Source organism: Sturnira hondurensis, unplaced genomic scaffold (assembly GCF_014824575.4).
Source record: "Sturnira hondurensis isolate 20B ecotype Veracruz unplaced genomic scaffold, ASM1482457v3 Scaffold0017082, whole genome shotgun sequence".
Lineage (NCBI taxonomy): Eukaryota > Metazoa > Chordata > Mammalia > Chiroptera > Phyllostomidae > Sturnira > Sturnira hondurensis.
This window is the reverse complement of record NW_028089713.1, coordinates 3,595,239-3,606,089: the sequence shown is the minus strand read 5'-3', so window position 1 is coordinate 3,606,089 and position 10,851 is coordinate 3,595,239. Positions and strand designations below refer to the sequence as shown.

At 45.7% G+C, this 10,851-nt stretch overlaps 1 long non-coding RNA gene across 1 annotated transcript; it reads right to left on the bottom strand.

Annotated features, from left to right (window-relative positions):
• Positions 1-289: 289 nt before the first annotated feature.
• LOC119001648 (uncharacterized) lies at positions 290-1,742 on the bottom strand. Its single transcript, XR_005069611.1, has 2 exons — positions 1,466-1,742; positions 290-1,100 (listed from the first exon to the last, which is right to left on the bottom strand). It is a non-coding gene; the product is annotated as an uncharacterized LOC119001648 (long non-coding RNA).
• Between the last annotated feature and the right edge of the window lie 9,109 nt (positions 1,743-10,851).

The following is a 10,851-nucleotide window of genomic DNA, read 5'->3' as shown; positions in this document are numbered from 1 at the left end:
CTGCCCCATTGTTTCATTCAATGCTTCCGCATCATCCAGCCCCAAGGAGCTGGCCCCCCCAGGAAGAAGGCCTCTATTCTGAAGCCTATTCTTAAATTCCCAGGCTTAAAACCATTTTGACCAGCTTTCCTGAGCCTAGGCCTGAGGAAGGTGTCCGTAGCCAAGGCAAACTGGCAACAGCCTGGGCAGACCCCCTGCCAAGGAGAGCCACCATCTCTTCCCAGGCCTCTAACTCCCACTCTCTCACTGCGCCCAGAGCTTGGGGTGGGTGAGGTTTTTACCCACGCAGTTCTCCACCAGGGGAAGTAGAGCGAGGAAGTGGGTCAGATAGGGGAGGGAGAGGGGGTGGGTAAGCACCGTGGGTGTGAAGGGACAGTTTGGACAGCCAGGGGGACTTTCCCCTACGTCTGAGCTCCTCCCCCAGGCAGGGCGGCCAAGTTCCCCCACATACCACGGGCCTGAGCCTCTGTTTGGGTTTCCGACTCTTCAGATCCAAGTCCTAGTTTATTTATCTCACACCCTCTGTGATGCACCCCTCTCCCTTAATCTAGGAATCGTTTTGTGATGACTCATTGATTCCCCCTCCACCCCCCCCCCCCCGGCTCACATACACACAGAATCTCAGGTGAGACAAAGGGGACCTACCAGGCTTCACCAGAACACAGCTGAACACCGCCACCCCCACCCCAGGAAGGCTCCATGAATAAACCTGGTTGAAATATGAGCCCGAGCTTCTCTCCTTGTGACTTCTCTTCCGTCCTGTTTTCAGACCTCTGCCTGGCACTAGGCGTCCTGCCACGGTTTTTTTCGGGCGTCTCCCCGGTCGGCCCCCAGGCCAGATTACTTTCTATTTCACTTGGTGGGAGCGATTGTGGGAGGCGGTTTGGTAGAAGGGCAGCCAGTCCTCCTGTGAGACTTCTAAGGGTCTCTGGAAACACAAAACCAAGTGGGTCTATTGTTCGCTTATTTAACGAGAAAAAGACGGAGATGTGTGTATGTCTTTAAACACCCATCGCTAAGTTTCTCGCCAGTTTCCGGAGTAGAACCACAGATCTTCGCCGGGAAGTGAAACGCACATCCTTCACACTTCAGGTAAAACACTGCAAAAAACATATGGATGTCCAAAGACTAGATAGACCGCATAACACACATATCCGCATCCAGGCAGGGGCAGAAGTACTAGGGCAGGCGACCCTATGCCGTCGGGAAAATAGAGGCTCTAGGTTGGCCAGGCGCCGCGGGTGGGAAGGCGGCGCAGCGGGCACGGGGGTACCCACCTCCCTTTCCTCCCGTCCCTTCCACTCCGCCTCTCCCTCACCGCCCTCCCTCCCGTTCATTCTCCGACTTCCTTTCCCCTCAGCCTCCGCCTCCCCTAGCTTCCCTTCCCCCTCCCCGCTGCGGCCCGAGGTCGCCGTTTACGCGCTCTGAGCCCGCCCCACCCGGCCGCCCGCCACCCGCCACCCACCTCCTGCCGCTTACGTGACCCTCGGGACGTCAAGGCCCGCCGACCGGAAGCGCTGCCCAAGTAAGGGCGATGACTCCGGCGGGGCGGGGCGACAGAGCTATTAGGCTGCCCTTGGCCAGGCTCAGGATAGCGAACCGATTCCCAGGTCAGGGCAAAGGTTGTGGCTTTCCGCTTTCCTCCTGAGAGCTGGAGGCCCATGTGGGCAGCCTTCTCAGATATCAGCTCCTTGTATCCTCCCTCTTTGAGTTTCTCATTAAATAGTCAGAGCCAGATTGAAATACAGATGACGAATTGGCCTTTAATAGATGCAATCAGATAGTCCCTTGATGTCCTGGGTCCTTAAAGTCCAAGGCCAGAGGCCAGTGTCAGGTAGTGTAAAGGACAGCCATGACTCCTCTGGGTGACCTTAAGCCTCATAATGGCTTCAGGCCTGAGTTTCCTTGTCTATAAAATATAGAGGATACTTGCCAGTGAGTGATGAGGAACAGATGAGCCTTCCACTTGTTGGTGTAAAACAGCTTTGTAAGCATGAAAGGCTTAAGAGTCATTATATGTCCCGAGGAACCTCTTCAGGTGCTCCTTCTGAGGAAAAGAAGAAACAGTCTCAGAGATGGACTGGGCTTACAGAACCTATCTCCCTGTGCCTTCACCCAGCTGCTCTGGCAAGGCGCTTTGACCCTGACAAAAAGCTTAAGCTTTGTAAGCAGTCATCTGGTGTTTGCCTCCTTCTGTTCCCCTGACTGTGGACAGCTGTTGGCGCCTCTGCTAGTGAGCAAGTGGTGAACCTGCTTGAGATGACCCAGTTCACCAAGTTGGAAACCAGAATTGCTAAAAGCCAGTGATGAGCATTCTGTGAATGTCTCATACAGTGTTTGATACGGTACAGGACCTGTCTGTCTTCTGTGCCTCCTAATCAGACCTCCTTCCTTCCAAATCCAGTCCAGGCCCAGAATTCCCAGTGCCAACAAGCAGTTGCCTACTGGACACCGGCTCACTCCTGGTATCTCCATTCCAGTCCCTCCATTAATTTTGGACTATGTTTTCCCAAGGCTCATCTGCCCACATTTCTCTGAGTGCTGGTTACTTTGCATGTATGTCCTCTGTGTGCCTGCTTCCTACTCCTCCAGCACTTGGAGTTTCCTAAAGGAACAGACCATTTCTCTCCAAACCAGACAGAACAGCCCTCACCCGTGAGGCTAGGCACAAGTCTCCTTCTTTCAGTCTCTCAAAAACAAGGAGGACAAACAGTGTTCACATCCTAGAATCAACTGATTAAATTATGACCCATATATAAATGGCAGTTAGTCATTGAACAGATAAGGAGAGTCTTTACAGTGCTCACCCTCTCAAGCTTCCTCCTCACCCAAGGCTTCAGTGATCCCCACAAGACCCTTCCCTAGCCAGGGAGGAGCTGCTGAATTGTTGAGAATGAGACTACAATGAACAGGCAGGTACCCTGTTTTTGGAGGTGACTGTCTTCATTACAGATAAGGTCCTCTTAACAGATGAAGTCAACTGCTTCTGAGGTTCTGGCTAAAATTGGTTCAAAGATTCAGTCTCAGATCTATGGGAGATCAAATGCCCTTCCTCAAAATTTCATGATTTCTCTGGGAGTGAGGATGGAAGGTGGGGAGGACTTTCCTTCTCATCACTGCCTCTAGCTTAGAGTTTGTATTTTTCTCAAGTCAGATGAGTTTAGGAATCTTCTTGCTGATCCATGAGTGCTCTTGCTGTTGTGAGCTGTGGATTTCAGCCCTTTTCCTTACAAGTGAACTCCCTGTGAGGCCAATGGAGGGGTTAATGCAGCAGAACTGTAAATAGCTTCAAAAAGACTGTTGGACATTTCCATTCTTAAAAATGCCCTCTGAGCCCTGGCTGGTGTAGCTCAGTGGATTGAGCGCAGGCCTGCGAACCAAAAGATGGCCGTTCGATTCCCAGTCAGGTCACATGCCTAGGTTGCAGGCCAGTTCCCAGCAGGGGACATACAAGAGGCAACCATACATTGATATTTCTCTCCCTCTCTTCTTCCCTTACCCTCTAAAGATAAATAAATAAAATCTTTTTAAAAAAATGCCCTCTGTTTCCTCTATAACACTGGCTCTAGCCCCAACCCTATACCACTTTAATGTCACTCAAGTTCTTAGCTCTCTCTTCTACGACTTCCCCCATTTTTTGCTTTTCTCCTCAATAGCAAAAATGCAGATTCCTCCTATTTTCTTTTACAGAGTAATTCGGCTCTTTCTAACCCTCACTCACACTTCTGACGTGGCTCCTATGCTCCTTTCTGTAAGTTCCCCTCTTCCTGAGCCAGGCCAAGGCTGGAGGGGGTGTTAATCTTCCTGGATTTATACAGTGTTGTTGTTGTTTTTACATAAGAATATTTATTTACACCAGACCCTTTTTTGAATTCAGAGGGAGCAGGGAGCATCTTTATGGGAGCTTCCACACTACCACTAAGATCATCATTCTGCTCACATTTGGTGGCTCAACCTCCCCAAAGTCCTCATAACATTCCCTCTCCACTCAGGAATTTTTGACAGGGGACCCACCTGGCTTCCAGACACTCTAATGCAGGAGGTGTTGCTGGTAAAAGTAGGGTGCTTGTGGTGTCACAAGAAAAGCATTTTCAGGGACCCACAAGGAAGGATGAGGTCTAGTGGTAATAGTTATTTGTGTGGAAATAAAAGACTATCCCCAGGTTTCTAATATCTTATATTTATGAGTGGAAAAAGTCCAAGTTGACTTCATCAGGCCTAGAAATCAGGCTAGTGTCCAGATATTTTGTGCTGTATTACAGCTTAGTCCTTCAGAGTCTACACAGTCTGCCTCAGGCCCCAGGCAACAGCTAGGTACTTGTTACCAGGAGAGAGAGAGAAAGAGAGGAGAGGTGGGGGTGCGGGGGGGAAAGGGAGGGGAGGGGAAGGAAAAAGAGATTCTTTGTTAAACTGGGTTATATTATCTTGGGCTTGTTTCTGTTCAAACTAACCAATCAACTCCCAAAACTTCCACAGGCTGGCACTGGATACCCCCCTAACCAATCCCTTTCCTAGATCTTCTGGGGTCTTGTATACCTTGTCCAACCTGATCCTTTTCCCAGACTAGACTGACAGGTCTTTATGGTCCCCATTTTTGCTCCTACTGCACATGCTCTTACCTTCCCCTTTAGTGTTCTGTCCTTCCCCCCAATAATCTATGTTGAACGGACTGGTGGTTTCCTGGGTGATGAGTGAAGCTGTAACTTTGTGCTTAAGCAGATCTATGCTTCCTAGTTGATTATGCTTATATGTATGATTTCCTTTGCTCCCTTCTTTTGTTAATATCTAGCTACCTATAGTAACCTATGTCTCTCAGAGAGAGACAGCTGAAAACACCTGGGACCACCTGACTCTTTTTCTGACTGAACACGACCCACCAAAATATCCACATTTCACAATGATATCCTTCAATAGACACCATTATAGTGTGTGTTAGCATCTGCAAACACATGTCTAGCCCTTCCTATCCATAAACACACACGTACACATTTAAACAAATATACTCACTCAAATTATATACACACAACACACACACATACACACTTCCCTCCTTCCTCTCTCACACACACACAAACACATACACAAAGTCAGAGACCTACAAAAACTACACACTATGCCGTGTAAGAGTTGATATCATCCTCCTAGGATATCTCAGACAAGACTTTGCCTGCACATCAGCTTTATAAACCTCAGGTTTCTACACATGGTCAGGAGACTGGGAGGTAACCTTGGCAAACAAGCCAAGGCCCTGCAGGCCCAACAGGTTGCTGGTAAAGACAAGGGACACATACAATGTTCTTGTTGCTCCTTCCAGGGAGTAGAGGGCAAGGCATGTGATATGACTTTACGAACAGGGTCAGAGCTGAGTACTGAAAAAAGGGACCCCATTCTCAGTGGGCATTTGATCTCACAAGGACAGTTTGAGATGCTTTGGGTCACTCTAGAGTGGCCACACAGGTGGGCATCCATGACCAGGGGGGCCATGGCAGGGCCGCTGGGTCTGAGATCAAGCCGCTGAGAATCAGATCAATGATTTGGAACATAAGGAAGCCAAAAACAAACTATCAGAACAAGAAGAAAAAAGAATCCAAAAAAATGAGGACAGTGTAAGCAGCCCCTGGAACAATTTCAAGCAGTCCAACATTTGTGTCATAGGCATGCCAGAAGGAGAAGAGAAAGAGCAAGAAATTGGAAATCTATTTGAAAAAATAATAAAAGAAAACTTCCCTAATTTGGTGAAAGAAATGGACATGCAAGTCCAGGAAGCACAGAGAGTACCAAACAAGATGAATGCAAAGAGGCCCACACCAAGACACATCAGAATTAAAATGTCAAAGGTTAAAGTAAAGAGGGAATCTTAAAAGCAGCAAGAGAAAAGCAGTTAATTACTTACAGGGGAGTTCCCATAAGACTGTCAGCTGACTTCTCAAAAGAAACTTTGCAGGCTTCAGGAATTGGCAAGAAATATTCGAAGTCATGAAAAGCAGGGACCTACAGCCAAGATCGCTCTACCCAGCAAAACTATCATTTATAATCAAAGGGCAAATAGTTTTCAAGACAAGAAAAAAAACTAAAGGAGTTCATAATCACCAAGCCATTATTACATGAAATGTTAAAGGGTCTTATTTAAGATCAAAACTATGAAGAATAAAATGGCAAAAAAAAATCTATCAACAATTGAATCTAAAAAACAAACTAAGCAAACAAGAACAGAGACAGAATCATGGATACAGAGAGTGTTTTGATGATTGCCAGATGTGGGGAGTGGTGTAGAGGAATGGGTAAGCAGGTGAGGGAATTAAGAAGTACAAATAGGTAGTTACAAAATAACTATGAGTATCTGAAGCACAGTGTAGTAAATGGAGTAGCCAAAGAACTTATATGCATGACCCGTGGACATGAACAATGATGTAGGGATTACCTGAGAAGGTGTGGAACGCTGGGTGTAGGGGGGAAAGGAAAAAATTCGGGCAACTGTAATAGTATCATAAATAAAATATAATTTAAAAAAAGAAACTGATTTGAGAAACCAAATTGTGAGTTGGGTCAATTACACTGTGTAGTGACTCATGAGCTTTGAATGTGAGTTAAATTAAGCTTCCTCTCTCTAGGTTTTTGTGAAGAAAGAGAAGAGTATGAGAAAGCAGGAGCAGTGCCTTCTTGTTCTCATTGATTATCTATGTTCTTTACAAAGTTCAGGAACTAGTAACAAATGATGAAGCTATATCACACCCTGGGTAACATGAAAGGGTGGTGATAAGGTCTCCTTGCTCCTGTCCCCAAAATGCACACTATCTCAACACAGGAGCTCCATGGTCCAATTTAAAGTCAGCAGATCTGGTCCTGGGCCTGGCTTTTTGAGAAGCAGCTATGTGACCTATTGAGTGGTACGAAAATCTACGTAAGAACAGAGTTCTATTTCCTAAGTGGGGGAAATGGGTGATATCCTGTCAAAAATACTTTTTCCCCATCAATTCTGGACTAAAGGAAGTCCTAGTCACAAGATCCCTCCCTGTCAACTGTACACCCAGGCAGATGTTAAGTGTTTTCAGATTTAGATGCTGAATGACACTGTACACCTGTCTAAATCTTTACCTGTTTTCTTGACTTCTTTTGTGTTTGATCTTGGTAAATTCTGGTCTTGCTGATACCTGGTCTCTTTGGTTTGAGGCTTTCTAGGTCATCTTGTTCTTCCAGGCCTATTTCCTGTAACAAGTTTTTCTCCTTCAATAAGCAGAAGAAAGAGTCTCATCTTGACTGACCCAGCTTTGAGAAGGAGCCAATGAAGAACCAGCAAGGAGATGTGTTCAATGCCAAATAGGAAAATTCCAGGGCATTTTGATGACTGCATGAAGCTATGGAACAGGGTATTTAAAAACTGAACTGTCCTGGAATTGTAGGACATATGCACATAGTAACCTGTTTTCAAGCAGCTTGCAAACTGTGGAGACAAGATATGAACTTCTAAAAAGATCACCATCAATACCAAATTATAGATTATAAATGCCAAATGGGTGGTATGGCTAACATTAATTCTGTGGTGTGAAAATGGGCAGGGCAGGTTTTCAAGGTAGAAAACAAAGCTTAAACTGTGTCTTCAGTAGTGTCGGGGGGTTGGGAGAAGTGAGGAGGCAGCAAGGAATCTATGAGATTATGCCATGTGTAGGAGAGCCAGGCACATTCAGGTATGCATGCATTGGGGACCATGTTACAGGGCAGGAATGAGGATCATGGACAAAATGTTGAGGGCTCTGGGCTGCAAAGCTGGTGTGATGCTTAGAGAACATTAGGGAGAATGGCCCCAGAGCACAAAGTGACAGAACCTAAAAAAGCAGCTCGGGCCAAATTAGGAAAGATCTTAACTATTAGGCAAAGGGGTCCAGACTTAATGCAGTAGACAAATGGGGAAGGTAGGTACCTCAGATGATCTGAGCAAAAAAAAAAGGAAGTAAACACAGAACTGTACTAACAGTGGGACAGATGACTTGACAGAGTCCACTGCAGTCATCTGGGTATGAAGAAGCAATAGGATTTCTGGTCAAGATGGAGGCATAGGTAGACACACTTGTCCTCCTCACACAATCATAGAAAGAATTACAACCAGATCTCAAAACTAATAGCACCCAGAACTGTCAGAAAACTGAGATGTGTAGTAGTCAAACAACCGAGGATTTAAATAAGACACATTCATCCAGACAAGTAGGAGGGGCTGAGTCACCACCTCTCAGTAGTGTGGCACTGAAAGGTGGTAGTGGCAGCAGCAGTGGCAGAGGCAGTGGAATGGCCAGGAGGGATACCTTAGTAACAGGCAAAAGATTTCTACAATCTGCAGAGAAACCAGTGTATAAGGGAGGGACACCTTAGGAGCGACAAATCCCAGCCCCAGGCCAGACCACATAGTCCAGGGTTCCAGCACCAGGAAGATAGATCCCTATTACCTCTGGCTGTGAAAACCAGTGGGGGTTGAGGCAGCAGAAGAAACTGCCAGATTTTGCTGCTTAAAGGGCCAGTACAGTATTAGAACATTAACAAACCCACCCACTCCAGGATTCAGCACCAGGAAGCAGATGGAAGGGCAGCAGTCACACTTGGGAAGGGAGCAAAGTGACTGGAAATGGAGCAAGCACAGGAGAACTTCCAGAAGCCAAGTGGCAGCATTGTCCCCCCTCCAAGACCTCCCCACACAGCCACTTAGTGGTGAAGCAAGGAATCAACCCTGACAATCACCTAGGGCTCTGCCCCATACTATTTATAAGTGCCTTTTCTACATAGGCCACACTACTAAGACAGGGAATAAAAGTACTCTACCTAGTACACAGAAACAAACATGGGGAGGCTGCTAAATTGAGGAGACAAAGAAATATGGCCCAAATAAAAGAACAAAACCAAACCCCAGAAAAACAATTAAGCAGAATGGAGATAGCCAACCTATCAGATGCAGAGTTCACAACACAGGCTATCAGGATTCTCAGAGAACTTGAGTACAACAAAAAAAATAGAGGAAAAAATGAAGGTTACACTAACTGAAATGAAGAATAATCCACAGGGAACCAACAGAGAAGAGAAGGAAGCTGGAGTTCAAACCAAAAATTTAGGACATAAGGAAGAGATAAACATTCAATCAGAACAAAATGAAGAAACAAAAATTCAAAAAAGAAAATGAGGATAGGCTTAGGAACCTCTGGGTCATCTCCAAACATGCCAACATCCAAATCATAGGGATGCCAGAAGGAGAAAAGGAAGAACAAGAAATTGAAAACTTACTTGACAAACAATGAAAGAAAACTTCCCTACTTTGGTGCAGGAAGTAGAAATACAAGTCCAGGGAGTACAGAGAATCCCAAACAAGTTGGAACCAAAGAGGACCACAAGACACATCACAATAAAATGTCAAAAGTTAAAGAAGAACAGAGAATCTTTAAAGCAGCAAGAACAAAGCAGATAGTTACCTACAAAGGACTTCCCATAAGACTGTCGACTGATTTCTCAAAAGAAACTTTGCAGGCTAGAAAGGGCTGGAAAGAAGTATTCCAAGTGATGAAAAGCAAGGACCTACAACCTAGATTACTCTATCCAACAAAGCTATTATTTAGAATGAAAGGGTTAAATAAAGTGCTGCCCAGACAAGGCAAAGCTAAAGGGATTCATCACCACCAAGTCATTATTACAGGAAATGTTAAAGGGACTTATTTTTTTAAATGAAGGAGATCAAAATCATGAACATTAAAAAGGCAACAAATTCACAACTATCAACAATTAAATCTAAAAACAAATAAACTAAGCAAACAACCAGAACAGGAACAGAATCATAGATATAGAAATCATCTGGAGGATTATCAGCTAGGAGGAGGAAGAAGGGAATGGGGAAATGATGCAGGGATAAAGGAGCATATTTGATAAGAACAAAATAGGCAGGGGGAAGTTAAGAACAGCATAGGAAATGAAAAAGCCAAAGAACTTATATATATGACCCATGGACATGAACCAAGGGGGAGATTACTGGTGGGAGGGGGGTTACTGGGTAGAGAGGGGGAAAGGGGGAAAAATTAGGACAACTGTAATAGCATAATCAATAGCCTGGCTGATGTGGCTCAGTGGATTGAGTGCCAGTCTGGGGACTGAAAGGGCACTGGTTCGATTCCCAGTCAGGGCACATGCCTGGTTGCAGGCCAGGTCCCCAGTTGTGGGGCAGGGGGAGGTGGTGGAAGAAGCAACAGACCAATGTTTCTCTTGCACATTGATGCTTCTCTCCCTCTTTCTTCCTCCCTTCCCCTCTCTGTCAAAAATAAATAAATAAAAATAAAATCTTTAAGAAAGAAGAAGCAACAGATCTTGAGACTATATTGAGGAGCAAAGTATAAGGAAAAGCCAAAAAAGGCTATGAGTGTTGTGGGTGGAGTGAGTGATGAAATGATAGTATCTCTGACAGAATGGAGATCAGGAAGGAGCTGGTTTGGGGGAAGAGAACTGGCCTAGACTGACACTGAGTTGGTGCCTGGCCATCCAATAGGAGGAAAGGCATGGCTAACAGGAGGAGCAGCATGATAAAGCACAAGGATAGATTGTACAGGTGTGAAAGTCAGTTGTAAAAAAGTAAGCATCAAAATGGACAACATGAGTAGGATTTCCCTGAGGAAACAAAGTGGGGAGGAAAGGGAACAGGGGTGGACATAGTAAGGGAATGGTGCTGGTGGCAGTGGGGGGTGGGGGTGGGTGACAGGGAGGAAGACATCCAGCCAAGGAGGCAGGGAAGACTGTACCTGTCACAGAAAAGGAGAGGAGACTTCCACTCAGAATAAGGTGGTCTGCAGGGCCAAGAGTGCATGACAAAGAATTTACAGAAGCCATTGG